The sequence below is a fragment of the Rattus rattus genome, chromosome 3, assembly GCF_011064425.1.
Source record: "Rattus rattus isolate New Zealand chromosome 3, Rrattus_CSIRO_v1, whole genome shotgun sequence".
Taxonomy (NCBI): Eukaryota; Metazoa; Chordata; class Mammalia; order Rodentia; family Muridae; genus Rattus; species Rattus rattus.
In genome coordinates, this window is record NC_046156.1 from 43,627,206 (window position 1) to 43,654,734 (window position 27,529).

Here is a 27,529-nt window from a genome sequence, read left to right on the forward strand (position 1 = left end):
AGGAAATAGAAACGGTTCTATCTATTTATTTATTTATTTATTTATTTATTTATTTATTTATTATTTTAAGAGATGATTGCTTTAAGGAAGATTTTCTTTTTTTTATTGGATTGTTTTAATTTATTTACATTTCAAATGTCATCCCCTTTCCCGGTTTCCCATCCATAAATCCCCTATCCTATTCCCCCACCCCAGTCTTCTATGAGGGCGTTCCCCCTCCCACTTACCCACCCCTTCCCGCCTACCCCTGACATTCCTCTACATACAGGGGTAGGGGCAGCCTTGGCAGGACCAAGGGCTTCTCCACCCATTGGTGCCCAACAAGGCCATCCTCTGCTACATATGCAGCTGGAGCCATGGGTCTGTCCATGTGTACATTTTGGGTAGTGGTTTAGTCCCTGGGAGCTCTGGTTGGTTGGTATTGTTGTTCTTATGGGGTGGCAAACCCCTTCAGCTCCTTCAATCATTTCTCTAATCCAACTGGGACCCCGTTCTCAGTTCAATGGTTGGCTGCGAGAGTCCGCCTCTGCATTTGTCGTGTTCTGGCAGATCCTCTCATGCTCATGATGACCATTCTTGCAGTCTCTTTTGTTTGTCTTTTCAACTCTTCTTCCTATTTCTTAAAAACTAGACTGTGGTTTTAAAATTATTGTTGTTGTTGTTGTTCTTTTACTAAACCATTTCTTTTCTAAAGATTTATTTATCTTTGCTTATGGAGGTCTTTGCTTTGCCTGCGTGTTTATCTATGCACCATGTGTGTGCAATGCCAAGGAAGGCCAGAGGAGGGCAGCAGATCCTGCAGAACTGTAGTTACAGACGGTCGTTAGCCACCTTGCGGATGCTGGGAACTAAACCACAGTCCTCTGGAAGAGCAGCTGGTGCCCTTCGCCACCGAGTCAGCTCCCAGACCCAACTAACGCATTTCTTCACATGTCCTGGAAATAAGCCATTTGTCAGATTCACATTTGAGAATAATTTCTCCCAGTCTCTGTCTTACACTTCTTCGTTAGTGTTTTATTATGAGGCAAAATTCTGTTCTTTGGGTTTGTTTGTTTGCTCTACAGAAAATTTATTACAACTCTCCAAGCACGCATTACTTTTTCTTTTCAACATCCTGCTCTTCTTTTGCCCTTTTTTACTCGGATGCCAAAGAGCCAGGCATTGGCACGGGCCATGGGAAAACTGGCAAAAACCTTAAAGTTCTTCTCTTCTTCTATAATGACTCAGGCCTTTTCCTTTTTGTACACATTCTGGATGGGCATCACAGGTCCTGTTAGCTGGGTGGCCAATTTAAGTTCTTCAGCAGAACTGTCTCCCTTCTTTGGAGCAAAGGGCTTCCTGGGGAAAAGCATGAGCTTGGAGTGGTACTCCTTCAGGCACTGCACGTTGGCCTGCAGTGACTCAGTGGGTTTGTTTCGCTTCCTCGGGTCCACAGAGATGCCGATGGTGCGAGTCATTTTCTTGTGGATACCAGCCACCCTGAGTTCCTCCAGGCTGAAGTCCCTGGCATCCCCAACCTTGGTGTGGCATCTAACTGTAGGGCACCTCACGATGGGCCTGATGGGACCGGACGCGGGGCCAGGGGCGATGCGGAGTGCTTTTGCCTGCTGGGCCTTGCATCTGCGGATCTTGCTTGCTGGCTGGTTGAACCAAGTGTCCACTCGCTGCTGCCAATCCTTTTGGAAGTGGGGCTTCAGGATCATGCCATTCCGGCTGGGTATGGGAGAACGGCCGAGCGGAAAGGACCGGGCACCGCAAAGCACTCTGGGGTTTTGGGACAACAAAATTCTTAATACTCATAGACTACAACAATTTTTCTTTATGACTATTGCTTTTCTTTACAACTATTTCCTAAGAGGCCTTCGTGTTCCTAAAAGTCATAGAGATGCTTCCAATGTTTCATTCCCAGTGTATTTCTAGAGTATTAAGCATTTTAGTTCAGTCCTGTCAGCCATCTCAAATACTTATGGATCATGTATTATAGCAGTTAAGATTTTGTTCTCATCTGTATACATTTCTCAATGTTACAGTAACATTTGTTGGGAAGGGTGGGGATGTCTTTCTCCATGGGATTGGCTTGGTGATTTGCCAAAATTTGATTGGCATTTTAAAATATCCATGCTTATTTTTCGCCTCTATACCCAGTTCCACAGATCAGTTTATATACTCAACAGCACTATGTTTATTATGTGGTGTTCTGATAAAATTAGGTAAGTTTTGAGATCAGTATAAGAACTACTATTTTACCCCTAAGATTTATACGCTAACTTTTGTGTATTTGCACACAAATTTTAGACCCAGCTGATCAGTTTCTACCAAGTTAGGAATGAGTCTGCTTAGAATTTAAGAGAGATTTCCTTGAATATACACCTCAGTGTAGGGAACTCCATTATGTTAATGACATACAGTCTTCCAATGCATGGACCCATAGATACAAAAACATTTGTTTTACTGGAAATCGAGTCTAGCACGTGTGGACTTCAGTTCCCGTTAACTTTTGTTGTATGTTACTTTGACGCTGTTATTATGAACATATGCACTAGAGATGCTGGGTTTTCTTAGCTAATTGGTCTTTTTAACAGTATGAAATGCCCTCATCTTTGATGACGTCCTTTGTTCAGAAGACTCTTTCCTTTTTTCTTCTTAAAGATTAATTTTATTTTCAGTCATGTGTGTATGAGTGTGGGTATGTCCACATGAGAGGGCAGGTCTCTGTAGTATCTAAGGAACTCCTGAGCTGGAGTTACAGACAATTGCGAGTCCCCTGACTTGGATGCTGGGAGCTGACTCTGTGTCCTTTGGAAGGGCACTACAGTGTTGATCCACAAACCATCTCCAGCCCCTTGAACCTTTTCTTGGGCATTAATAGAAGACTGGTGTAACTATATTATACTTCCCTATTTTGTTGCAGTTTTCTGTCCTTTGTTTTTAACATCCTTAAACATATTTAAATTTTGTGTCTTCTTAAATGTGTGGTTCAGACCTTAAATTTTTGAATTTTAACTTAAGTGCTGGAATGTTTAAACGGATTTAAATCTGTCATTTGGCATTTGCTTTGCACCGCCCCTTTCTTTTCTATTCCCGTTGTCTCTTCTTGGGCTGAACGACCTCTCCATTATCATGGTACTTTGTAGTTTGTCTCGAGAGTACAACAGGCACTGACAGTTTGTCCGCCTGTGTAGATTGACTATTTCACTGACGCATGTATGACCTGTGCTAAAGTCACCATACCTTTTACTGCTACAGTGTTTTGATCCCCAACTGCACTTTAAATATTTTAAGTCATATATCTTTTACAGAAATTAACAAAAGACAAATTTAGCATTTACAGAAATACCTAAAGATTTTTAAACTTCCTTCCTTTCCATCCAGATTTCTGTTCCGCGTTATTTCCTTTCAAGCTGAGCTTCCTCTGATGCTTCTTCCTGTACAAAGACACCGACAACATAGTTGCTCTGTTTTTGATTATCTAAAGATGTTCTGCGTGTTTTCCTTTTAAAATACTTGTCTCTTTAAACATTTTTGAACGAGAATTCATGAGCCATATGACTCTAACTGCTGCAAGTGCACAGTTCAGTTTCCCGAAACACATTGGGAATGCTGTGCCACTGTCACTGCTATTAATTTTTTTTTAATTGGGTATTTCTTTATTTAGATTTCAAATGTTATTCCTGACCATAAGTCCCCTATCCCCTCGCCCTCCCCTTCTTCTATAAGGATGTTCCCCTCCCCATCCACCCTCTTACCGCCCTCCCCAACATTCCCCTACATTGGGGGTCCAACCTTGGCAGGACCAAGGACTTCCCCTCCCCCTGGTGCCCCAACAAGGCTATTCACTGCTACATATGCAGTTGGAGCCCAGGGTCTGTCCATGTATAGTCTTTGGGTAGTGGTTTAGTCCCTGGAAGCTCTGGTTGGTTGGCATTGTTGTTCATATGGGGTTGCAAGCCCCTTCAGCTCTTTCGATCCTTTCTCTAATTCCTCCAAGGGGTGGGGGGGTCCTGTTCTCAGTTCACTGCTTTGCTGCTAGCATTCACCTCTGTGACATTTGACATGTTCTAGCTGTGTCTCTCAGGAGACAGCTATATCCAGTTCCTGTCAGCATGCACTTCTTAGTTCATCAATCTTATTTAGTTTTGGTGTCTGTATATATATGGGCCACATGTGGGGCAGGCTCTGAATGGCAGTTCCTTCAGTCTCTGCTCCAAACTTTGCATCCATATCCCCTCCAATGGATATTTTTCCCCTTTTAAGAAGGAGTGGGAGCATCCATATTTTGGTCATCCTTCTTCTTGAGCTTTAAGTGGTCCATGGATTGTATCTTGGGTAATCCAAGCTTTTGGGCTAATATCTACTTATCAATGAGTGCATACCATGTGTGTTTTTCTGTGATTGGTTTACCTCACTCAGGATGATATTTTCTAGTTCAATCCACTTGCCTATAAATTTTATGAAATCATTGTTTTAGTACTCCATTGTGTAGATGTACCATATTTTCTGTATCCATTCCTCTGTTGAAGGACATCTGGGTTCTTTCCAGCTTCTGGCTATTATAAATAAGGCTGCGATGAACATAGTGGAGCACGTGTCTTTGTTATATGTTGGGGCATCTTTTGGGTATATGCCCAAGAGAGGTATAGCTGGGTCCTCAGGCAGTACAATGTCCAATTTTCTGAGGAACCTCCAGACTGATTTCCAGAATGGTTGTACCAGTTTGCAATCCCACCAACAATGGAGGAGTGTTCCTCTTTCTCCACATCCTTGCCAACATTTTTTTCTGAACCTCTTAGCACACCCAACCCCCCTCTATTCTCTAAGCAAGCAGTGAGTTATACCTTGCCATTCCATCATTCCTTTCAACCCTTGACAACCTCAAATCTGTTTCTTTCTCTATTCTAAAAATCTCCTATATGTAGAACCATGCAGTAGCTGTTTTCTATTTTGAGTTACTTTATGAAGTATAGTTTTGAATTTCATCTGCATTACACATTTATTTTTCTATGAGCAAATTGAGTCACGTGTGGATATATGTGTGCAACTCCGGTATGTAGGAAGCAGATTCAGGCAGATCTCTCTGAGTTCAATTATGGCTGGGTCTATGTAGCAAGTTCCAGGTCATCCAGTGCTACATAGGAAGATCCTGTTTGTTAAAAGGATTGTATGACTAAACCATATGTCACATTTTAGTTACCCATCTATCACTTGACAGACACTTGGGTGACTTTCTTCTTTCTGATATTATCACAGGAAAATTAATACGAAGTAAAATATCTTGAAGTTCCATTTTCAATTTTGGAGGGCATATAGATATATTAATGTTCTTATTATTTTGACAAAAGCCACTTAGGGAAGGACAGGTTTGGTTTTGGTTCACAGTTTGCTGAGATGTGATCCGTGACGGTGGGGAAGACACGGAAGCAGGTGCATGAGGTGACAGGTCATCCTTCCTTTGACTTCAGTCAGGAAACATAGATAACTGTTAGTACTCAACTGGCTTTCTCTTTTTCTCATTATTCAGTCTGACACTTCAACCCCTCTGGTGGAGCAGCTGCAGTAAAGGAGAGACTTCAGTTGATCTTCTCTGGAAGATCCTTAAAGACTTACCCAGAGGTGTGTCTGCTTGGTGATTCCACATCCAGTCAAACTGTACAGTTGAGAACGATCATGATCACACCTAAGAACAGACTCACTGGATCACGTGATGGTGCAGTGCTTAGCTTTTCCAGGAAGGCCGAGCTGATTTCTTGAACAGCATCACACTCACGCCAACAGTATACAAGGGTTTATTTATTAATGTTTTGGCCCACATTTACTTTTCTTTGTTTTGCTTTTTAAATTACAGTCACCCGAATAGACACGAAGTGCTCGCTAGCCCTTTGGCTTGTGTTCCACAAATTACCAGCGATACCGAATGGCTTGCATGTGCTCACCAGCTACTTCAATACTGAAGTGGAAAGTTTAGTTTGGCAACTCAGTTGTGTCATGTGATACTTTTCTGAGCACTGTCGTATGAGAGGATGTTTTTGCTGAAGCAGGCACATGGGAGGATGTTTTGCTCATGTGGTATTTTTTAAAGGCTGCCTAAAAAAGGGGGCTGGGGGTATGATGTTTTGCTAGAGCAGATGCTTGAGAGAACATGTAATGTTTCAAAAGGATATAAATACAATCAACAATGAACAGGGCTATGTGGTATTGGTTCGCCTTGCCATTCTTTGCTGGTCATTGTTTGTTGTGAGTTCAGGGAGGACAGGAACACCAAAACCTTCTGGTGGTATACCAGCAGCTTCTTGCTACTTCTGAAGACTCAGGCCGATTGGCAGAGCCTCACAGTTTCTCTAAATTGAACTACCATTGCTGATGCTGCTGATTCATAAATGGTGTTTGAGAGTGGATCAAGCTTCCGCTGCTAATTCATATAAACTAAACTACAGTATCCTGACAACACAGATTGGATTCTCTTGCCCCAAAATATTTCTTAAAAGGTCCACATACTCCTTTGACCTATTAACCTTTTCTTTCCAACACCTCTGGTGGGTGGTGGGCTAAAAGGGAAGTTAAAGCATTTAAGTACAAGTATATGCTGACAGGAGCCTAATATAGCTGTCTCCTGAGAGGCTCTGCCAAATACAGAGGTGAATGTTCACAGTCAACCATTGGACAGAGAAGGGGTCCTCAATGGAGGAGTTAGAGAAAAAACTGAAGGAGCTGAAGGGGTTTGCAACCCCATGGAAAGAACAACAATATCAACCAAACCAGCTACACCATAGCTCCCAGGGACTAAATCACCAACCAACAAGTACACATGGAGCAACCCATGGCTCCAGCCACATTTGTAACAGTGGATGACCTTGTAGGGCATCAATGGGAGAAGAGGCCCTTGGTCCTGTGGAGGCTCTATGCCCCAGTGTAGGGGAATGGCAGGGCAGGGGGAGGCAGGAGGGAGTGGGTGGGTGACTGGAGGAGCACCCTCATAGAAGCAGGGGGAGGGAGGAAGGGATGGGGTTTTCTGGAGAGGAAACCAGAAAAGGGGATAACATTTGAAATGTAAATAAAGAAAATATCCAATAAAAAAAGCATTTAAGTACACATATTACAGTAGGTTTAAAAAAATATAAGCCTATACACTATCTTGGGAAAAAGTCTCTTTAAGTTCTCTGCCCATTTGCAAGATTGGTTGCTTCTGCTGTTGTTGTTGTTGCTGTTGTTGTTGTTGTTGTAAGATGATAGATAAACCAACTAATCAGTCGATTATGGATGGATAGAAAGGCATTCTGGATGTTAAATCCTCTATAAGATATGATTTGAAAATATTTTCCCCACCCTAGAGGTTGTTTTCTCTTCTGGTTGCTGACAGTCTGGAGAGGTAATGGAACCTTTATGAGGTAAAGTCTTTCTGGAAGAATCACTTCACTGGGCTTTAAGAGATGATAGCCCTCCCCCACATCTTGTTCCTCTCTCCCTCCAGCACTAGTGTGGATAAAAATTTGATCAGCCAGCTTTCTGCTCCTGCTGCCATGCCCTCCCTGCCTTGTTAGACTGTATTGTTCTGGAACCTTAAGCTAAAATGGACAATGTCTTCCTTAGGTTGCTTTTGTTAGAGTATTTTATCCCAACACAAGAGAATAACTAATACACTGCCTCATCTTTCCCATAGTCCTCTACTGCCCCATCTTTCCCACAGTCCGCTTGATAGTTGTGCATTAACCTTCCCTTCATTCTTCATATACGTCAAAGCTGGTTTCATCCTGGATCTTTGCATAACTCCTCTCTATAACTGGAAACTTTTATCTTTCAGGTAGTATAATGACCTGTTTTCTCACTTTCTTGTGAATTTTGTTTACATTGGACATCCTCATAGAGCCTTTTGGTACTCTGTAAAAGCAGGTATTACATAAGTATGCTGTTACCTAACCCTTTATCCTGAATTTTTTGTAGCACTTACTACTCCTTGATAGCACATTATAAATTCAGTGTTTATTTAGTGTTCTCAGAACCAGAACGTCTGCTCCCGAGAACAGGAGTGTTATGTTATTGCTATATTCCCAGTTCCTGGAGTAAAGTACTTGATGAGCTCTATTGCTTGCATCAATGTCCTTCGATACATAATCTTTCCATGGTTTGTTTTAATTATCTAGCCATCAATTAAGATCATGAAGTAGAACATAAAATAGAATATTGTTGTGTTTTATGTCCCCAACTATTGAGCCACGCTGGGAAATGTCCAGAAGAAGGAACTCATTTAGCCTGGAGAATAAATACATAAAATTTTGTTGTGGTTGTTGTTGTCTGTACAGAATACTAACATGAAGTACAACTTCGGTGAACTTCTTGTTTGGCTCTCTGCCCTTCAAATAAAAGGGCCCAGGACATTTTTTTTTTTTTTTTTGCTTTCTCAGTTCACATTGAACTTCCTGTTCACAGAAGTGCTGAATTCACGCTCAAACCTGCCCATTAAGCATTAGGTTAATTGCCAGTTCAGTGGGTTTAGCACAAGACATCTAGATTTTAATAAATAAGAATTACAATCAACTCACTATGAAAGCTGCACGTGGGAATCTGTAATTAGCTTAATGGAGTCTGAATCATTATATAGGACCCTTTCTTAGGGACTATATTTTTATATCATAGTACAGTTTGAAAGTTTTCTTTAAAAACTTCCTGGGATATCTAGTTATTTTTTTAAAATCTATGTATCTGTTAATATAAGTAACAATGCAAACTAACATCATGAAGACCAGAACTAGATTTGTATCATATGTGACCATTGTAAATGTTAACACCTGTTACTAACGTGTTGGTATCATGTCCGTTCATGACAACTTTAGCAATACATATTTTCTCAGAGGAAGCTATAAAAAAATGTATGGTCAAGTGCTCGCTTTCATAGTTGACAAACTGCAAGATTGCTCCCATGTGCTATGGGGGTGGGGTAGGGTATGGGGCATGACTTTATCACAACTGTGAGAAAGATTTAACCCATAGTTCCCATGTTCTGATATTTAACTACCTTTAGAGTCAGGAAGCCACAGAACAAATCATAGTTCTGTGTTTTCACCTCTCACTGATATCTGTGTAGATTTTATGTAGTAACTTCACAATGGTCTTTAAATGTAGACAGTTATTTTTCTGATGATAAAAGTGATACATAATCATGATGGAAAACTGCAGAAGGGATCATAAAAGACAAAAGTAAGGGAAGACTTCAGTTGGGAACTGAGTGGAGACTTTGTAAGTAACCTAAGTACCGTTAAATTATCAATACATGCATCTTTGTGTCTCAAAAATAAAAATGTATTTTATTGAACATTGAAAGTTTTTATTATATTAATGGAAAATTACCTGCATGTAATGTCTACACATGTATACAACATAGCTGTACTGTCCCCTAATTCCAATATTTCACAGATTTCCCTAAATTTCAGATATTCTAATATTGAAATTTTATGCATTAATTATTATTAATAACTATTTGTTTTACAACATTAATACATCAGAAGCAGAATTCCATTCAGCTGCTAAAATACTTGTCGCCCAAACATGAAGACCTGAGTTCAATTCCAAGCACGCAGGTAAAAAGCTAGATTTCAAGGCTCCTGTTTTTAACCTTAGTGCTGGGAAGGTGGGGACTGGGAGAGTCCCAGGTACTAAGGGACACCCTTTGTCACAGAAAATAGGCTGGACTGCTCCCAAAGAACAACAAGGTTAACCTCTGGTCTCCACATGCACAGGCATATGCCTCCTGTGTATCCATACATATGAACATGCACACACAATCTGTTAATTGTTAAACATAGAGTAGCATTTTGTGGCACATTTCTGAGCTTCTTCTCAGGGTCAAGTGTGACAAATTATCCAGACGAAGGCAGAGGCCTCATCTCATCTCCGTTGTCTGGGCTTCCCTGAACAGGTTTTATAAATATGAAGGCCAGGAATAATGGTCTCCTTATACTTCACTTTGACTCTGTATTGTTAGCAATGCTCATGCTTTTATTTTATTAGTTACGTCTTCTCTGTAAATAATACCGGTTTCTGCCAATTGTGCTCTTAGGATTCCTTTTTCTTATGGTTTTATAATGCTGAGAATATTACCTTGGTGCATTTTTTCTCATATATGTTTTCCAGCAATCTGTAGACTGTGTGCGCCACTCACTCTTGTAGTAACGCAGCACATCCTTTCACACGGGTGTCTGTCAAGTGGAAGAGTAAAACTGCCTCTCCCAATTTAAAAGATTGTAACCCGGGGTTCACCTGAGTTAGCATAGGCCGTGTTAACTTTTCACCGAAGAGCTAAAGTGTGGCCTTGAAGAGTAATTTTGTGCATCATTCAAGTCTCCTTCTTTTATACAAAGTTAGAAGAAGGCAGGTGTGAAGGAAAGTGGGAAAAGATTTGAGACTGAAGGAAAGCAATGACCTTTGCCCTGCCAAATGAGATGCTGACTGGAAATGGGAAGTTTGCCCAGCAGACGTCCGGGTGCCTGAGACTTTCTCTTCAGCTTCTCCCACGTGACTCGTGCTATGCATTCTCTGATTCACAGAACACGAGCGTGTCTGTGTGTGTGTGTGTGTATGTGTGTGTGTGTGTGTGTGTGTGTGTGACTATGACTGTGTAAGTGCCTCTGTGTGTCTGTGTGTGTGCTTTTGTGTGTCTCTGGGTGTGCCTGTTTGTGTGTGTATTGTTTGAAAATGTGTGTGTGTGTGTGTGTGTGTGTGTGTGTGTGTGTGTGTGTGTATCTGATTACTTAGTGGGAAGTGGATGTGATATGAATCTGGAAGCAAGCTATCTAAGTGCGAATCATGATATGTTCCCCTGCTCGTGGGGATTAATTCAAAAGAAAAAAAAAGGCAGAAGTCTTTGATTAACATTAGCAAGAATGAGCTTAAAGGGAACTAAGTTTAGAATGTCCACCCACTCCCAATCTGTCTGTCTTATTGTGTAGAGTTTTTATGTCAATAATTATCACTTCTTATTTTCTCTTAGAAAGCATTGCTCTCAGCCTAGGGACCCAGGTTCAGTACTGAGTCTTGGATGTCACACGAGGACAGCATCCCCAGGTTTTAGCTTCTAGGCTGCTGCTTTCTCTGAACCTTGGGGCGAGTCATAATAAAACACAGCATGCTCTATTCCTTTCAGTAAAACCCAAGCCTTGTCACAGAACCAACCGAGGACAAGAAGACAAGGAAAGGAGAGAGGCAGACACTCTCCACTCAGTTCCTTCGAAGCTCATGTTGAGAGGGCAAAGAGCTCCCTGCTGAGGGGTCTCTGGGGATCTAGAACAGTGGTTCTCCACCTTCCTAATGCTCTGACCTTTTAATGACAGCCCCTCCTATTGTGGTGACCCACATCTATCCAATTACTTTGTTGCTACTCCATAACTAGCTTTGCTACTGTTATGAATCATAATGTAAATATGCGGGATATATGATATATGACCTCTGTGACCCCCAGAGCGATCATGACCCACAGGTTGAGAAACACTGGTTAGAAGGTGACCAGGGGCCATGTGCACGTGGCCCAAGAAGAATCACAGGACATTAAGATCCCCTTCTGAGCAGACACTTCTCCAAGCAAACCTTAGTCGAGGAATGTCCTTCCTTCTCCGTATACTGCTGAGTAGTCATCCTCTAGGGAAGGGAGAGGGCTGAGGAGCTCAGGCAGATTCATAGGTTCTGAATGTTTGTCTGTGCTCCAAGCTGTTAACAAAGAATCAGAAACAGCCACCAGGAGGGTGAGAGTGGGAGGAACTCAGTTTCACTCCACCGTATGTAAACTTCTTCCATACCACTTGGACATTTTGTATAATTAACTATATATTAATGTAGAGATTCTGAAGTATGGTATATATAAAAACATTCCTCTCAGCCTATTCTCTTCTTTTAATACTTCCTTTTTATGTGCAAAGGTCGTCTGTGTGGATTTTTCCCTTAATATGGTTTCCACTGTTTCATCTTTTCCTATGGACTAGTTGGCTTTTTTTTTTTTAACGTATATTTATGGTTACAGGGTCTGTGCGTGTGCCCTGCTGAGAGTAAAATATGTAGTAAAATACCATCTGGATTTTGTCAAGCAATGTATTAAAACACAGGATAAAGAAAGAAAGGCTTTAAGAAGACATGTGGGATTGTGATTAATGGAGGTTGGTTATATTCCAAAAACCATCTAGTCCCTATGGTCTGCAAGGGCCTAGTGCTCTCTGAAGACAGATTTTATTTTATGAGCAATCTCACCACATCCTTTGTCACACACTTCAGAATCCTTCCTGCGAAAGGGCCTCCGATTTGCCGAAGCTGCTGATAGAAAACTGGAGGCGAGGCCTCACAAACTGGTGACAATTTCTGAGCCTCCTACCACCTCCAACTAATCCAAGCAACAGAAGCAGCCAAGGTAGGGCTGGACAATGACGGACACAACCCCACCGCAGCCACACACTCTCCAGAGCGACTCCCTACATCTAGCCATGTGTCCCGGAGAATCTATGAACCTTCCAGATTGAGGGTCAAATGTTTTCTTACTACTGTTGCCACCTTTCCTAATCCTGTTTCTCTCCCCTTTTCTTTCTCTTTCCTACACCATCCTCTTCTCTTTTTTTAAGATTGTTTTTTATGTATATGAGTACACTGTAGCTGTCTTCAGACACACCAGAAGAGGGCATCGGATCCCATTACAGATGGTTGTGAGCCACCATGTGGTTGCTGGGAATTGAACTCAGGACCTCTGGAAGAGCAGTCAGTGCTCTTAACCACTGAGCCATCTCTCCAGCCCCACCATCTTCTTCACTTGGCTGTTGTTCGTGGGTTGTGTTGTTGTTATGGTTGTTGTTATTGTTGTTGTTGAGATAATAATATAATTATAACACATCTCCCTTGTCTTTCCTCCCTTCAAGCCCTCCATATATTCCTCCCCCCTCTTCAAATCCATGACCTCTTTTATTAATTGATATGGCATGCATATGTGAATATACATATATTTTCCTAACTACAACTGTATTTCTCAAAGGGTGAGAAGGCAACAGAGCAACAAGTTAAACACCCACCACTTTGTTTCCAATTCTCCTCTTATTAGAGATGGAATTTCAGAAAACTGAAAACTCCTCACATCCTAAACAATTCAGTTTCCCTGGTTTGGATCTATAACTTGGGCATTGACTCTGTGTTCTCTGCCATTTTATTTTGATATAAAAGTGGTTTTCAGCCAGGTGTGCAGGACTTTAACGCCAGCACTCGGGAGACAGAAGTTCGCAGAACTTTACAAGTCTGAAACCAGCTCTTTCTACGTAGAGAGTTCCGGGGTATCTGAGGATACATAGTAAGACCCGTTCTCAAAAGATAAAACTGTTCTCAGTGATAGTATCTTTGACAACCCAAAATGTACAGAGACAGCGAATGATAGGCGTCTTTCTTAGCAATTAAAGAAAGTAGCCGTGCAGTTCATCTTCTCCACCGTACGAATGTGCTCTCTTGAAAGTGCTGACTGTTACCTGCTAGTGCGAACAGGAAGTCCATGCTGCTGCTATGCGCATGCCTTGCTATCACTCTGCAATGCCGACCACTCGGCTGTGTTGGAGACTGCTGAACTGATGGTACACCCCCCAAATGTGTATGTTATCCAGAACTGGAAGAAACAAGGAGACATAAACATAAGATAAAGATGTTCGTTGTTAGCATTGCCATAGTTCTGTGTTCCCAAATGCTCTGGCCATGTGTGCGAAAGAGCATAACCAGCTATCTAGCTTGAAGGTTTAATTAGCCGAGTGACGGCAAACTGTTGATGCTGGACTGGCTACAAGACAATGAGTCAACCCATATGCTTTCTGTCACTGGAATAGGAGCTTATAAACAGACTGTCTATGGGGGAAAACTCACAGATGAATGATACATGGATTTTGGCAGTAGCCCATGATCAGAACTGGCAATAACTGAGGAAAATATTGACATTGATAAAACTAGTTGAGCAGTCCAGAAATCTTCCTGGACCAGGGAGATTTTCAATTGAGCCTTTTTGGGTGGGAGGAGAGTAACAAATGGACGCAAAAGCCTTTCAGTCTAAAGACTATAGACTGTGTGTGTGTGTGTGTGTGTGTTGTGTGTGTATGTGTGTGTATGTATGTGTATGTGTGTGTATGTGTGTGTGTTGTGTGTATGTGTGTTTGTGTGTGTGTGTGTGTGTGTGTGTGTGTGTGTTTTCATCACTGTTTATTAATGATTCTCCAGTGGATAGCTATGGTGAGTAGCTATGGACGAAGAAGGGAAATGTTGTGTTAACCTACAGTTCCAAAGCCTATTGATCCCATTTGGGCTTGAGAACTCTGCCTTCTGTCTTGATTTGCTCCGACTCAGGAGATCTCACGCCTTTCTTGGGTCTTCTCAGAGAGCTGTGGGGGAATAGATGGGAAAGGAATCAGAGCTTGAATTCCTAAGTCATCAGTGCCAGGTAAAAGCTCACTCCACAATTGTTTTGGAAATGAGGGGGAGAAGACAGCAGGCCCAGAATAGCAGCGCTGTCCACCTAACTATTTGTGACAAAATCCTGCCAGAGAGACGCCTGTTTGTTTCAATCAGACACTTTTGAGGCTTCAGTTATCAGAGAATTTTGTGCAGGGACATGGCATCTACCTCGTATGACTGAGCTGTCACTTGAGAATAGCAATATATACACTTGTTAACCGAGCGGGAGATTTTCTCCCTTCATCCAATAGACACTTTTGAGCATTAGCCACACAGCGAACTCTATGCTGTCACAGAGAATGCACAATAGAATAAGATATTCTAGGTGGCGCTCTCGATTTAGTAGGAAAGTGGCACAGGAACAGATAAGCTATTACACAATGAAAGTCATATTATAAATGGAACAAAATGCTCTGCTAGTCCCCTAAGCAGATGGACTTGGTCCACAGCTTCGAGGAATGGTTTATGTAAGGGCTGAAGTTTCAGAAACTCGGTTTAAAGATATTTCCTAGCTGGAAAAAAAAAGTCAAAGGAATTGGAAGAGTCAGGCATGTTTATAGAACTGATTATGCTTACATTTCTTGAATATACACATCTACAAACTCATCAACGTGATACATTAAACGTGTAAATTCGTTTGCATCACAATCAAATATAGCCACACAGGCATCTGGGAGAGATGGTTCAGTGGTTAAGAACATCTACTATTCTTGCAGAGGACCCAGGTTCAATTCCCAGGAGTGGCTAGCAACCATGTGCAATATCAATTCCAGAGGATCTGCCACCTTCTGGCCTCTGAGGACACCAGACATACACATGGTCCACTTATATACTTGCAGGCTAAACACACATACACATAAAATAAAACATAAATCTTTAAAAAGTATCTAGACAGAACTTAAAAGTCATGAGATAGACTGACAAGAAGAAAAGACAGTTTGCAATTAGCCTGTGACAGGGGAAGGAAACAGTTCTAGATCAGGGAAGGTGCCTTGAGGAAATACCTAGGTCTGGATTGGAAAGTGTTTTATAAGTCAGGTGACAACACTGGGTTACTTTCCCTGAAGGGGACAGGAAGCCAACAAAGATTTATACAGACAAAAGCACATGCCTGAATTTACGGCTAAGCATATGAACTCAGACTATGGTGGGGGAAAGAATTGAGTGGGGGAGAAACCAGTATCATGGAGTTGGCAGCAAGAGCAGCAAAATCATTAACCTTGAAAATAATTGGTACTGGTCTCTGTGAAGCAATGTGCCTATGGAAAGAGTTAGATTTGTTGAGCACAGGACAACGAGAGAAGTGGAATGCAAATGAAAGTAAAATGTTTTGCCCACGGTCATGACATGCCCTTCTTTTATGGTCTCTCAAGTCTATATTATAAATAAAATTTCAGAGTAAGCAGCAGTTGCCTGCTTAGACTTTGTGGCTCCAATTAAGTCGGGAGAAACAACACTTGCAGGCAAACAGGAAGCGAGGCCCTTGCGATACTACCAGGAAATGCTCTCACATAACTATATCCACAGCGTCCAATCTAAGGTTAATAAATGGTGGGGAGCAATTCAAAGATGCTGCCTGGGAAAATGGTCCTGGCTAAAACAAGATCAGCTGAGATCCAGTGCAGAGGGTGGAAGGTAACTGCTCGATTGAGATTAATATGTGGTAATTGTTTAATAAATACTGTTGATGGCTATCCACACTGTGAGGAGACGCTAATGGTTGGAATGTGACCATAGGGACTCAGAGAAATAGCTTTTATAAAATTATTGTTACAAAACAATGACAACAACAATATCAACAATGATGAGCGTGGTTACTGGCCTTGTTTACTTAACTTACCCATGAATCATCTTGGCTTTTTCTGAGGAAATGTCTGTGTTGTTTAGTCAACTCCCTGGTAAAAACTAAGATACTAATGAACACAACCCCCCCCCCGTCCCACAGCACATACCACGCAGCTGAACAATTGAGCTGGATATGAATCCGACCTTAGATTATGGAATGTGCTTAAGGAAAAATTAAACTCTCAGCTCTGCTACCAAGATCACTTTGTTCATGGACCAGTGGCAAATACAGGGATTTCAAGAGAGAGGGAGATTGTTTTCATTCACAGAACGAGTCATATTCCTTACCAGATTTTTTCTTTAAACTCCTCATCTACTGAGATCACCCTTTCCTGAGCAATCAAAGGGAACACGAGTAGTTTCATAACCTTTGTCCAATTGGAGAAAATCAGCCATATATCTCTTTCCCAAATGTCTTTCACACAAAGTTTCTAATCATTCTCTGTTTAAATCCCTAAGTATTTGGCCAAACCATTGGCTACTGCCCAAGAATCAGGAATCAGGAATCAATCACACATCTGGCCATTTCTCCTTCCAAGGAAAATGTATGAGCATGAGTTCTGCCTGAAGTTGTGGTCTCTGTGAAGGTTTCTTTTCACCAGTGTCCTTCAGGATTGTCCTAGAAAGGAGCTGGAGTACTGCAGCTGCCCTCTTCTGAATGGCAACTGCATCTGTGAACCACAGTTCTTGAGGCCAAAAGTGCATTCTTGGGCAAAGAAGACATTTTACTACAAGTAGAAATAATAGGCAACTGGAAAACTTCTTTATGCTACTCATTTGTATCTCTAGGAAGGATCTTCTCAGGCTGATCACATGTACACCACTTCTACTTGGTGATGGAGTGTTAATGTGGACATTCACTATGGCTTGGTGAGTTAAACAACATCTAGCTTAGGATAGGCAGTTCCGTCTATCGGCAAATGTTCTAATAGCAAGACAAGAGCTGACTCTCAAAGAGAAAATAGCTGTATGCAGATGACGGCATCTGTTCCAAAATCCTAAGACCCTTTGCTATGATTCATCTATAAGTACCTGCCAGAGACCCGAAACATCATCCTTATCTGGCACCAATAGCTCAAGTACCATTGAGTCTGTTGTGTCACATGGTTTAAGTGGCATAGAAGCCTGTGAAGAACCCTGCATCTATTCAAGAGTTTCCCCCACATTCCCTGACCCATTTAAATCTAAGAGTCTTCTAAGCCATTAGATATATGGACCAGGGTGATATCCTAGAGTTATGGGTGTAATACTTCCAAAATTGAAATATACCACTAAGAATTGCACTTATTAATTTGTATATATATTTACTGTTGGTAGAAGACAAGTGCAACAACTTATCCTCCACCTTAGATCAATGGTTCTCAACCTCCCTAATGCTAAGACCCTTAATACAGTTCCTTATGTTGTGGTGACCCCGACTATAAACTCATTTTTGTTACAACTTTATAACTGTAATTTTGCCACTGTTATGAATAATAATGTAAATATCTATGTTTCTCAGTGGTTTAGGTGGCTCCTGTGAAAGGGTCATTCAACCCCCAAAAGGAGGTCTTTCAGTTTTGGTTGAACTTATTTCCTACCATCTAAGAGGATGCTTTATTGACAAATCTAGAGTGGTCGCTACCAAGTGAGCAATGTTGATTGTGGAAGAGACTGAAAATCAAGATCCCTACAAATTAACTTATGACATGGGGCTAGAGTCCATGAAGGTAGGAGAGTGAGATGCATTGACAGTTTTGCAAGTAGAAAGCAAATCGCTTCTGTTGATCTTTATGGACGAGAAGCAGTAAGAAAGCGTTTAATTTTAACTGGTGTCTTACCAAAAACCTCTGTCCACAGTATGTTCACTCAGGGACTGCTTGAGTTTCTGTACATGTAAAACTGACCCTTGGCTGTTGACTCAAAGGAGTGAGGCTAAGTCTAGGTGGATTGAAGGAAATGTGAAAGATCTGAGTAGGGTAACTAGAGGAATTCAGGAGTTGCACTGAGGAGTAGTGCAAAGAACTTCTCGTTTTCACTACTAAAGGAAGCAAAACATGAGGTGACTTTTACAGTTAGCTTAAGCAAATACTAGCACATCAGAGGAATACACCTAATGTTATGACTTATGAATATGATCTTGATCCTGTTTAAGAGACAAGAATATTCCTCCTAGGCCATTACATTTCCTACAAAGACAGTGTGAGCATGTCAGGGCACTCTCTTCATATCCTTACTTTCAAGTGCATTCATTTTTCACAGTTTGTGTAGTTCTTTCTAGAAGGCTACCTGGTGGGAAGAATATTCTCCATTCTACCCCATCTTTAATTCTCAGTAAATTCACAGCTTTTTTGCACAGGCTTCCACACTCTACATGCCACACCTATTTCATTGTTGAGTGATTTATACACCTCTTCTCTGTCTTCATTTACAGTACCGTGTTCCCAAAGTACCTAAGTTGTCTCTGGCTGCCCACAGACAGCATGGTGGAGAATAGTGTTACCACCACTACCCTCTGTGATGGTTTGCATATGCTGGGCCCAGAGAATGGCACTATTAGAAGGTGTGGCCTTCTTGGAGTAGGTGTGTCACTGTGGGTGTGGGCTGTCAGACCCACTTTCTAGCTGTCTGGAAGTCAGATGAAGATGTAGACCTCGCAGCTCCTCCTGCACTATGCCTGCCTGGATGTTGCCATGTTCCAGCCTTGATGATACTGAACTGGACTTCTGAATCTGTAAGCCGGCCCCAATTAAATGTTGTCCTTAGGATTGCCTCGGTCATGGTGTCTGCTCACAGCAGTAAAACTCTAACTAAAACACCCTCTCTGTCTCAATCAGCACGGTGTTGGAGAAGATAGTAGACAATATTCCCTTGGAATCTTTGGCAGCCTGTGAGTTTTATAACTTCAAGAGCACTGGCTGAAGGAATCTTAGACAAACATTCCACACACTCCCTAATTACTTATATTGAAATGAACTGAACTCATTCTTATACCTTCTCAAGCTGAAACTGCTTGAGTCTACCTTTGTTCATCAGTGAATCGCAACCGTGTTCATTACACACTTAAATATTACATTGTCCACCACGAGAGTAACCAAGTCAGTTTGTCAATAGCAATGGATAAAGAGCTGCTCTGTTTTCAACAGAGGTATGACCCACTCTGTAAGCACCCAGACAGAGTTACTGGGGCTCTTTGTCTCTTGCTCTTAGAGCTGTTCATGTCACATTTCCAGAGTTTAATGAGACATATCTATGGAAACTTCCAGGCCAAAAGCACTTGAAGCTTCCTTTCTTCAAGAAACTCTTTATAAAGGGCTCTTATGTCTTCTCTGGAAGGTTAGAGTCCATGATGGTGGAGCTTCCATGGATCAGGAAGTGAATGCTGAAAACAGAAGCCGTGGGATCTCATCCACTTACTCCTAAGGGTATATATCCCAACTACACATCTTGAGGCCGACAAAATAAAAAAGATGAGTTTTAGGGATCCATTGGACCTACTGCAAGTGGACCTTTAGTAGAGATTCCATTGACCAATTGTCCTGTATCATTACTACTTTAACTAGAGGGCCGGAGTATTGTTTGCATCCACCTAAAATCAATGTCAAGTCAAAGCCAGTGTCTAGTAGGCCCTTCAAAATCAGTGAAAGGACATAAATCTTTTTGGAAAATGATTGGAAAAAAATTTACCAGCAAAGTCTTGAAGAATTGTAGTGAGGTCCTTCCTTAAGGGGACCTGGCCTCCCCCTTTATTTTAGGGGCTCTGCATCTGTAAATTGGTTCCAGTCTAGAAATTGTTTGAAGGGCAATGTTTGCTGTTGGTATAATTCAATATAGCATTTTATTAACTTGTTCTGTGATTGTTCTGCCTATAGATCAAGTGGCCCCATAAAGTTTTAAGGATTGATTGATTGATTCAAACAATTGAATTGATTGTAAGAAAGCGTTTAATTTTTGACTGTTCAAAACAATACAAAAACAAAAAAAAAAAAAAAAAACTTAGGTCTTACTGTGTAGTTCTGGCAGCCCTGAAACTCATTTTTATGAAGAGCAGATTGGTTTAGAACTCACAGTGCTCTGCCTTCTTCTGTCTGCCTCTTGTCTCCAGTGCTAGGATTAAATGAAAGCACCACTAAGCCAGCTGAGGAGATATATTTCTTTCCATAGCATGATACTTCAGAATTTAAATTGATTTCTTTTATTCATAAGTCTGGGCTCTTGCATATAAAACTGAATTTCACATGTTGGCCTTCAACATTGTACTGAGTGTGAGAAGCTGAATTAAATTTGGAAGTGGCAGAGAGGTCACTTTATGGCATCAGCATACTGCAGACACTTATTTTTAGGCCTTTCCACGTTATCTTGATCATAGAGCTGTTTTGGGAAGCTGTGTGAGAAGCCTGTTATTAGTGACACATTTAGTGCTGAGGAATACCACAAAGGAATCTTAACAGGACTTGAGTCAAGCAACAAGTATGACATCGGAGGCAAGATATTCAACAATCTTATGAGTTGGGGTAAAAGTGGCTCATTTCTGTGACCCCAGTACTTGGGACTCAGTGTCAAAAGAATTAATTCAAGATCTGGTGCATGCCTTTAATCCCAGCACTGAGGAGGTAAAAGCAAGGCAAGCAAGCAGAACTCTGAGTTCTAGACCAGGTTTAAATAGCAAGTTCCAAGACTGCCAGGGCGACACAGAGAAAGAAATCTTGTATGAGAGTCAGAGAGAGAGAGAGAGAGAGAGAGAGAGAGAGAGAGAGAGCGAGGAGAGAGAGTGCATTTTTAGCTACGTGATTGAGTCTGAGACCACACTGAGATACATAAGACAAACAAACAAAAACGACATTCAGCTCCAAGGAGATGTTCTCCTCCAAGGTGTTGTCCTTATCCTGTTGCACCGAGCGAGTTATTTTCTGCTTTACTTCTTCCTGACTGCAGATACCAGGCAAGCTTGTTTTGAATGACCTGAAAATTAGCTTAAAATAGCAAAACCTGACTGCTTCTTTAAAAGTAGCATGTTCTGCTGAGGCCTTGTTTTTTTCAGAAATAAACATCAGAGAGACCTATGTAAGGCCCTACAGAATACAGCGGTAAATTGTAGATATGCATTTACCAGTGTACTTAGAAGGTAAGCTGGCCAAAGAAAGATATTAAAGTCAAAAGTAGCATGTTATCCCATGTGAAAGTGAACACACATTCACACACGTACACACACACACGTGCACACACACACACACACACACGCACACATGGTTTTGACAGGCGAAAGCATTAAATTAGGAAAGAAATGCCAGTCAAGCTAACAATTTGAAAGCAGAATTATGCTTGTGTATTTTATTCTCTCAACAAGACTGACAGTAAAAATAGAAAACACCCGTACTGTCCACAAAATTTAGCTCCTAGGGTAGAATTTCAACAAACTGCCACCTTTCACCTATTGGAAATTTAAATGATGGCTCAATTTTTGGAGATGTGAACTCCAGAATCAGTACTTCTGTACAATTTTAGTTGTTTGTTGATGCCACAAACTAATGATGTGTACTGCTGAGCATTACGTAGACGCTAGTACCGTGTGCTGCTGGTGTATTTATTTACAGGACTCTATTTTATCATAATGAGTTATATTTTCAAGTTTTATTCAATTTTTGGGTGAGCACCAGTTTAGACCCTGGTTATCATGAGGAACAGATTGCTGAGGGTGAAATTTATGTGACTTGTGATAAGAGGTTGATTCCTGTGTAAAATAATCTCACCTTTGTCCTAGGCCGGAAAACAAAGATAGCAATATGTGAAGGCTTTGTAAACTAATGCCCCTTCCTGAATCAAAAGTATATGTGTGTGTGTATGTGTGTGTGTGTGAGGGATAAATATAGCCAAGTTCAAGGACTGTAAGGTTCAAGTGAGCAGGAGAAGGTAAATGAAAATAGACCACACAGAAGATAAAGTAAAAGAAAATGAACAAAAGGAAGGAAATATACTCAAGAAAGCAATTACCATTGTCAGACTGAAGGTGACTCAAGAGGAAAAAAAAGAAAAAAATTTCCTGTTTTTATAATATTGAGGTAAAATACAATTGTCATAAAGGACAAAAGCCTCTAAAAATGTTGTCTAAAAATGTTGTGTGTCTAGAAAAAATAAAGGTTTTTCCACTGTATAGGTCAGTTTTGAGTAAGTCAGCAGCTGGGATTCATCCGGTGATGTTTTTTATTCAAGTATGAGTTTTATATAATGTGTTCTGATCATATTCACCTCCCAGACTCTTCCCAGATCCATCCTCCGTTCTCTACTCACACAACTTTGTGTGAAAATCAAGACCAATTTGTGCTGCCCAATTATCCTTGGATGTGTGGTCTTCCCTGTGTGGTCGACTTTACCAGGGGCTACACTCTTAGACAAAACTGTACGCCCCTTTCTCGACAGCTACAAACTGCCATTAGTTCCACGGTTAGCAGTGGAGTTCTGTGACCAGATGCCCTCTCCATTCTGGGATTTGGTCTGGCTTGGACCTGTACAGGTTTAGGACACTCTGTGACAACCACTGTGAGTTCATATGTGCTGTTCTGTGTCCAGAAGATACTCTTTCCTTGGATCATGCACTATCTCTGCTTTACCCCTTCTTTCTCAATGTTCTCTGTGCCCTGGAAAGGGGTTTGGTATGTATGTAGATGTTTATGTGTATGTGTATATTATGTATTATGTATATTCCAAACTCCCTTCCAAGGGATAGATATAGATATAGGTAGAGGTAGAGGTAGAAATAGAGATAGAGATAAATATATATATCCTTTAGGACCAAATATTCTGCTGTTTCCTGTCCTCTATGCCTTGGCCAGAGTGGGTCACTGTGTTAGTCACTATCTACTGCAAATAGAAACTTCCAAGATAAGGGTTAAGAGATACATTGAACTATAGGTACGATGCTAAGGAGTCAATTTAAGACTATGTTCACTTCATAGCATAACAATTGTAGGTTATCCTTCGGGACTACAATTTGCCTGGCTACAGGTTATGAGCCCATAATGGTAACAGTGCAATCCATGAATCTCATTTTTTGAAGCAGGGCTTAAATTCAATAGGAAAATTGTTGGTTGCTCTCATGGCGTTCATGCCAATACGGCATCAGTAGGCAAGGCTCTCTAGATCAGCAATTACTGTAGCTCCAAGGGTTCATAGCTGAATACAACTGATAGTTTTCATCATTCTGAAAGCTAGCCAGAAAGGGTGAAGCTTTCAGGTCATACCAGCCTGACTTTGCCATGTTCTATGACTGAGATTGTAGAGTTTTTAGTAATAGGGTCTAACCATCACGTTTCAGATGGTAATCAAAACAATAGCAGTAGACTTTAACATCTTGGGGTCTATAGGACTTCACTGGTCCACAATTGCAAAAGAAATAAAGCATTAATGGCCCCCTTTTTTAAAAATTAGTTTGCCTCTAGTGTTTAGTAGAATAATTAATGCCCATTTATAGGGTAACTCTACCTTAACTTTTTTTGAATAAATACTTGTAAGCTTCTACGGTAGTAGATTTCCATACAATATATCATAGATCATATTATTAACATGCACATGACTATGCTCTAGGGAATTATTCAGTGTGACTCTATATAAACTAATTTCAATGGACCAGTTTCCAAAATACAATATAGGATAAATACACTTTGGCACACTGTACGAGTACCCATTCTAGAGCTATGCTTGAGATACGAGTTAGACCACTCTAAGAGCTGACAAAGATCGTTAAGAGCATAAGGAACAAGTAGAACTTGTTATCAAAATCTGCATGAAGCTTTTCTGAAAATTGTTTGTAGGAAAGAGAATTAACCAAAATTCAGTGGTCAGTAAAAGACTTAGCAGAAATGTGAACTTAGGCAGACTTAAAGGTATTGTTAAGGCTGAAGCCTTACTCATTGATGAGAACATGGTTGCACTGAACCCTGAGGTGTCCAGGCCAGTTAGCGCTTGTTTTGTCTAAGGCTCCCACAGGAAACAAGCCATGCAAATGACTATCTTTTACCCAATTTCACTAGGACTAAGGTCTTTTCCAAGTACAACGCAGTCAATTCCTTCATGGAACAAGCAAGGAGGAAATCAGACACTCAGCTGATCAGTAGGACTATGACGATGAACAAGACAAACACTTCTCTCACTGCCCGGAATGGCCTAACCGGGGAGAGCATGTTTTATGTTTGAAGAACACATCCTGTGGAGCACTCGCCCTGGGATGCTGCAGCTGAGAAATGGAATGTGCATTTGCATTGCAAACAATAACATATTGATAAGAACAAAGCAAACCAAATAAAAGGCTTCTTGAAAGATTCTTAGAATTGAAAGGAAGCCAACTGTGAGCAAAGAGAGTAGGGAGAACATCAGAGAATACTGAGGCTGGAGAGCAACGGTGTCTTCAACAGTAGTGCCTTGGTCCCCAGAGCCACCCAGAAGTGTACGTGTTTCCTTGGAGCAGAGTTCTTACTCTCTAACTTTAGCTTATAAAAGAAACTGTGGGAGGAGAGACTGGGAGGGGGGTCAACAACTGGAAGGTAAATAAATAAAATAATTAAGACTAAGAAAATGCGTTCCTTGACCTCACTTTCCAGACCGATGTCCCTAATAAAATCCTATGTGAACCCAAACTAGTGGATCTCAATGATTATTTCATGAGTAGCCATTAAAGGTTTTGAAGCAGTGGTGTGAAGTAACCAGGTTTTCATTTTAATATCATGTTAGCTTCTCTGTATGTGAAGATGCTCACTTTAGAGTGGGCATCTGTCCTGGTAGCAGTAGAGCAAACCACAGAGGATAGTGATGTAGCTAGGGAGACCTACATCTACCCATGTAGATTTATAGCCAGTGAGGTCAGCTAGTGATAAAGAGCTGTCCACTTCTGGAGAGGAGCAGGTGACTAAGTATATTCAAAAGGTAAAATGATAATTGATAATTTAAGATAAATTATATAGATATTTTAAATATATTCCTGACACTTCTATGAAATAAAGTCGATTTTGTAAAATTATTCACTCATATTCATATTAATTTCATTAGACTAACACTTTCTGAATATGCAAATTATCTCGGGCATGGTTATTTCAACTCACGGGAGCCTTTGGTAAACCTAAAGGTAGCAGCACCTGAACCAGTGCTAGTTCAACATCAGGCCCACGGAAATAACATTAAGGTGTCCCTAACTTGGAGCTGCAAAAGGAGGAACTGTGAAAACATGTCCTTTCTACTTTACAAATTTCATTGGGGATTAAAACAGGAAGCAGGAGATGAATGACGTGCCCCAGACAGCTCATGCTAAAAATAAAACATGTCTCCATAAGATGAAATTTTTAAAAAGGTCAGGAATTTAAACTTTGGTCTCATTAATATTCAGATATCACCAAAAGCAGTGTTAGTCATCCTGAGGACTGATGGATGACTGACTTCGTTTAGGGACCATTTCATCTCCAATGAGCCAGAGTGCCAAACATAAAATAAATAAAATAATAAAATAAAATCAATTATTAGAAGAAATGCCTCCATATCTGACTATGAAAATGGAAATTTTAATTTCTGAATAGAAAGCATTAGTGATACCTTGGCTTTGCAGTCAGTTCTGAAGTGAGACTCAGATGTGTTGTTTCCAAGTTGACTCTAAGTACCCGATTGGTGCCCTCAAGAGAAAGAGTTCAGATTGGAAACGTCAGACATTAGGGAGCTCAGTCGTGGTGAACGGCAACCCATGTAATCCCTATCCAGCCTTCTTGCCAACATGCCTATTCCGCTCAGTGTGCCCTTGTACCAGCACAAGAGTGCCTGACAACAGGGGCTGGATAATATAATAATTACTGTCTTGGTTGTTTAGTGCCTCTTTCGTACAATACGTTCATGTGTGGAAAAGAAAAGACTTCATATGTTATATATCCAGTTCTTCAGGAGGTCACCCATATGACTTGCCTCTAAATTTTCCGTTCTTTATCTTCAGGTATTTCTTTTTCCAGACTCCTAATATACAGTTGAAAGAATACTGACTTGTATGCATTCTTTTTTTTTTTTTCATCTTTATTAACTTGGGTATTTCTTATTTACATTTCAATTGTTATTCCCTTTCCTAGTTTCTGGGCCAACATCCCCCTAACCCCTCTCCCTCCCCTTCTATATGGGTGTTCTCCTCCCCATCCTCCCCCCAACAATCACGTTCACTGGGGGTTCAGTCTTGGCAGGACCAAGGGCTTCCCCTTCCACTGGTGCTCTTACTAGGCTATTCATTGCTACCTATGAGGTTGGAGCCCAGGGTCAGTCCATGTATAGTCTTTGGGTAGTACATTCTTATTTGGAGTACTTCTTCCACTCAAAGATAAACACACAGTCTATAGTGATCTGCTCATTGGAAAGATAACTCCACTGTTGAATTTTAGGGCCATCCATCCATAGGGCCATGGCCCAGTGGTGCGGCAGTCTTTAGAAGTCTGGAGCTATGCATTGAACCAACATATCGATAAATTAACGTTGCCCTTTTTATCTTTTACCAGCTCATTGTAATGGAATCCCTGTCCTTGATACAGGTATAAGCTAAGGACTTGGGGGCTCATGCAACAATCATGGATGATAAAGTAGTTCTGGAATGTTCATAGCTTCTTGTGCCTGTTACTCATGCTCCTTCATTCCTCCAGACATCCATGCCAAGAATACATAAGATTTCATGTAATCTTATGATTCGGGTGGTTTGACAGAACTCAGAGTTTAAGAAGCCAGTCTTGCCAAGTGGTTGCGACTTCCCTCGTTTGTGAGATCTACTGTTCTTTTCATGTTACTTAGACGTTAATGATTTCCCCTCTATTACTAACAATAAGATGACAATTTTCTAGACCTTCATTAGGTAATCAGATTATTCTCAATGGCAATAATGGACTCTAAAATAAAATTTTACAGAAAAATTTTATATTATATATAATATTAAAATTTTCCAAAGACCAAACGTCCTGCCCCAAGAGCCATTGCAGGTGTGGCTGCTGTGTCACGTGTGTGTCCGTGGGTGACTTGGTTCAAACCTATGAACATCTGAATGATTAGTAACTTAACCTTCCCTGAAAAAAGTGAGCCTGACATGGTAAACAGGCCAACTGGGCTCCCAGGACAGGACAGGGATCAAGTCACTAGTCTCATCCCCCTTGCGGTGGCCTGGACAAGAGAGAGATACCCTTCACCCCCTAGTCCCTCAACCCCTCAATAGGCAGGAGACTTGGCCCTGGGGTTATAAGAGCAGGAGAGCTGCCTGCCCCAC

The 27,529-nt window shown here is 41.0% G+C and overlaps 2 pseudogenes; one reads left to right on the forward strand and one right to left on the reverse strand.

Moving 5' to 3' along the window:
• Nucleotides 1-1,093: 1,093 nt before the first annotated feature.
• LOC116895761 lies at nt 1,094-16,293 on the reverse strand (annotated as a pseudogene).
• Nucleotides 16,294-27,229: 10,936 nt separating this feature from the next.
• Nucleotides 27,230-27,285, forward strand: LOC116897614 (annotated as a pseudogene).
• The last annotated feature ends 244 nt before the right edge of the window (nt 27,286-27,529 follow it).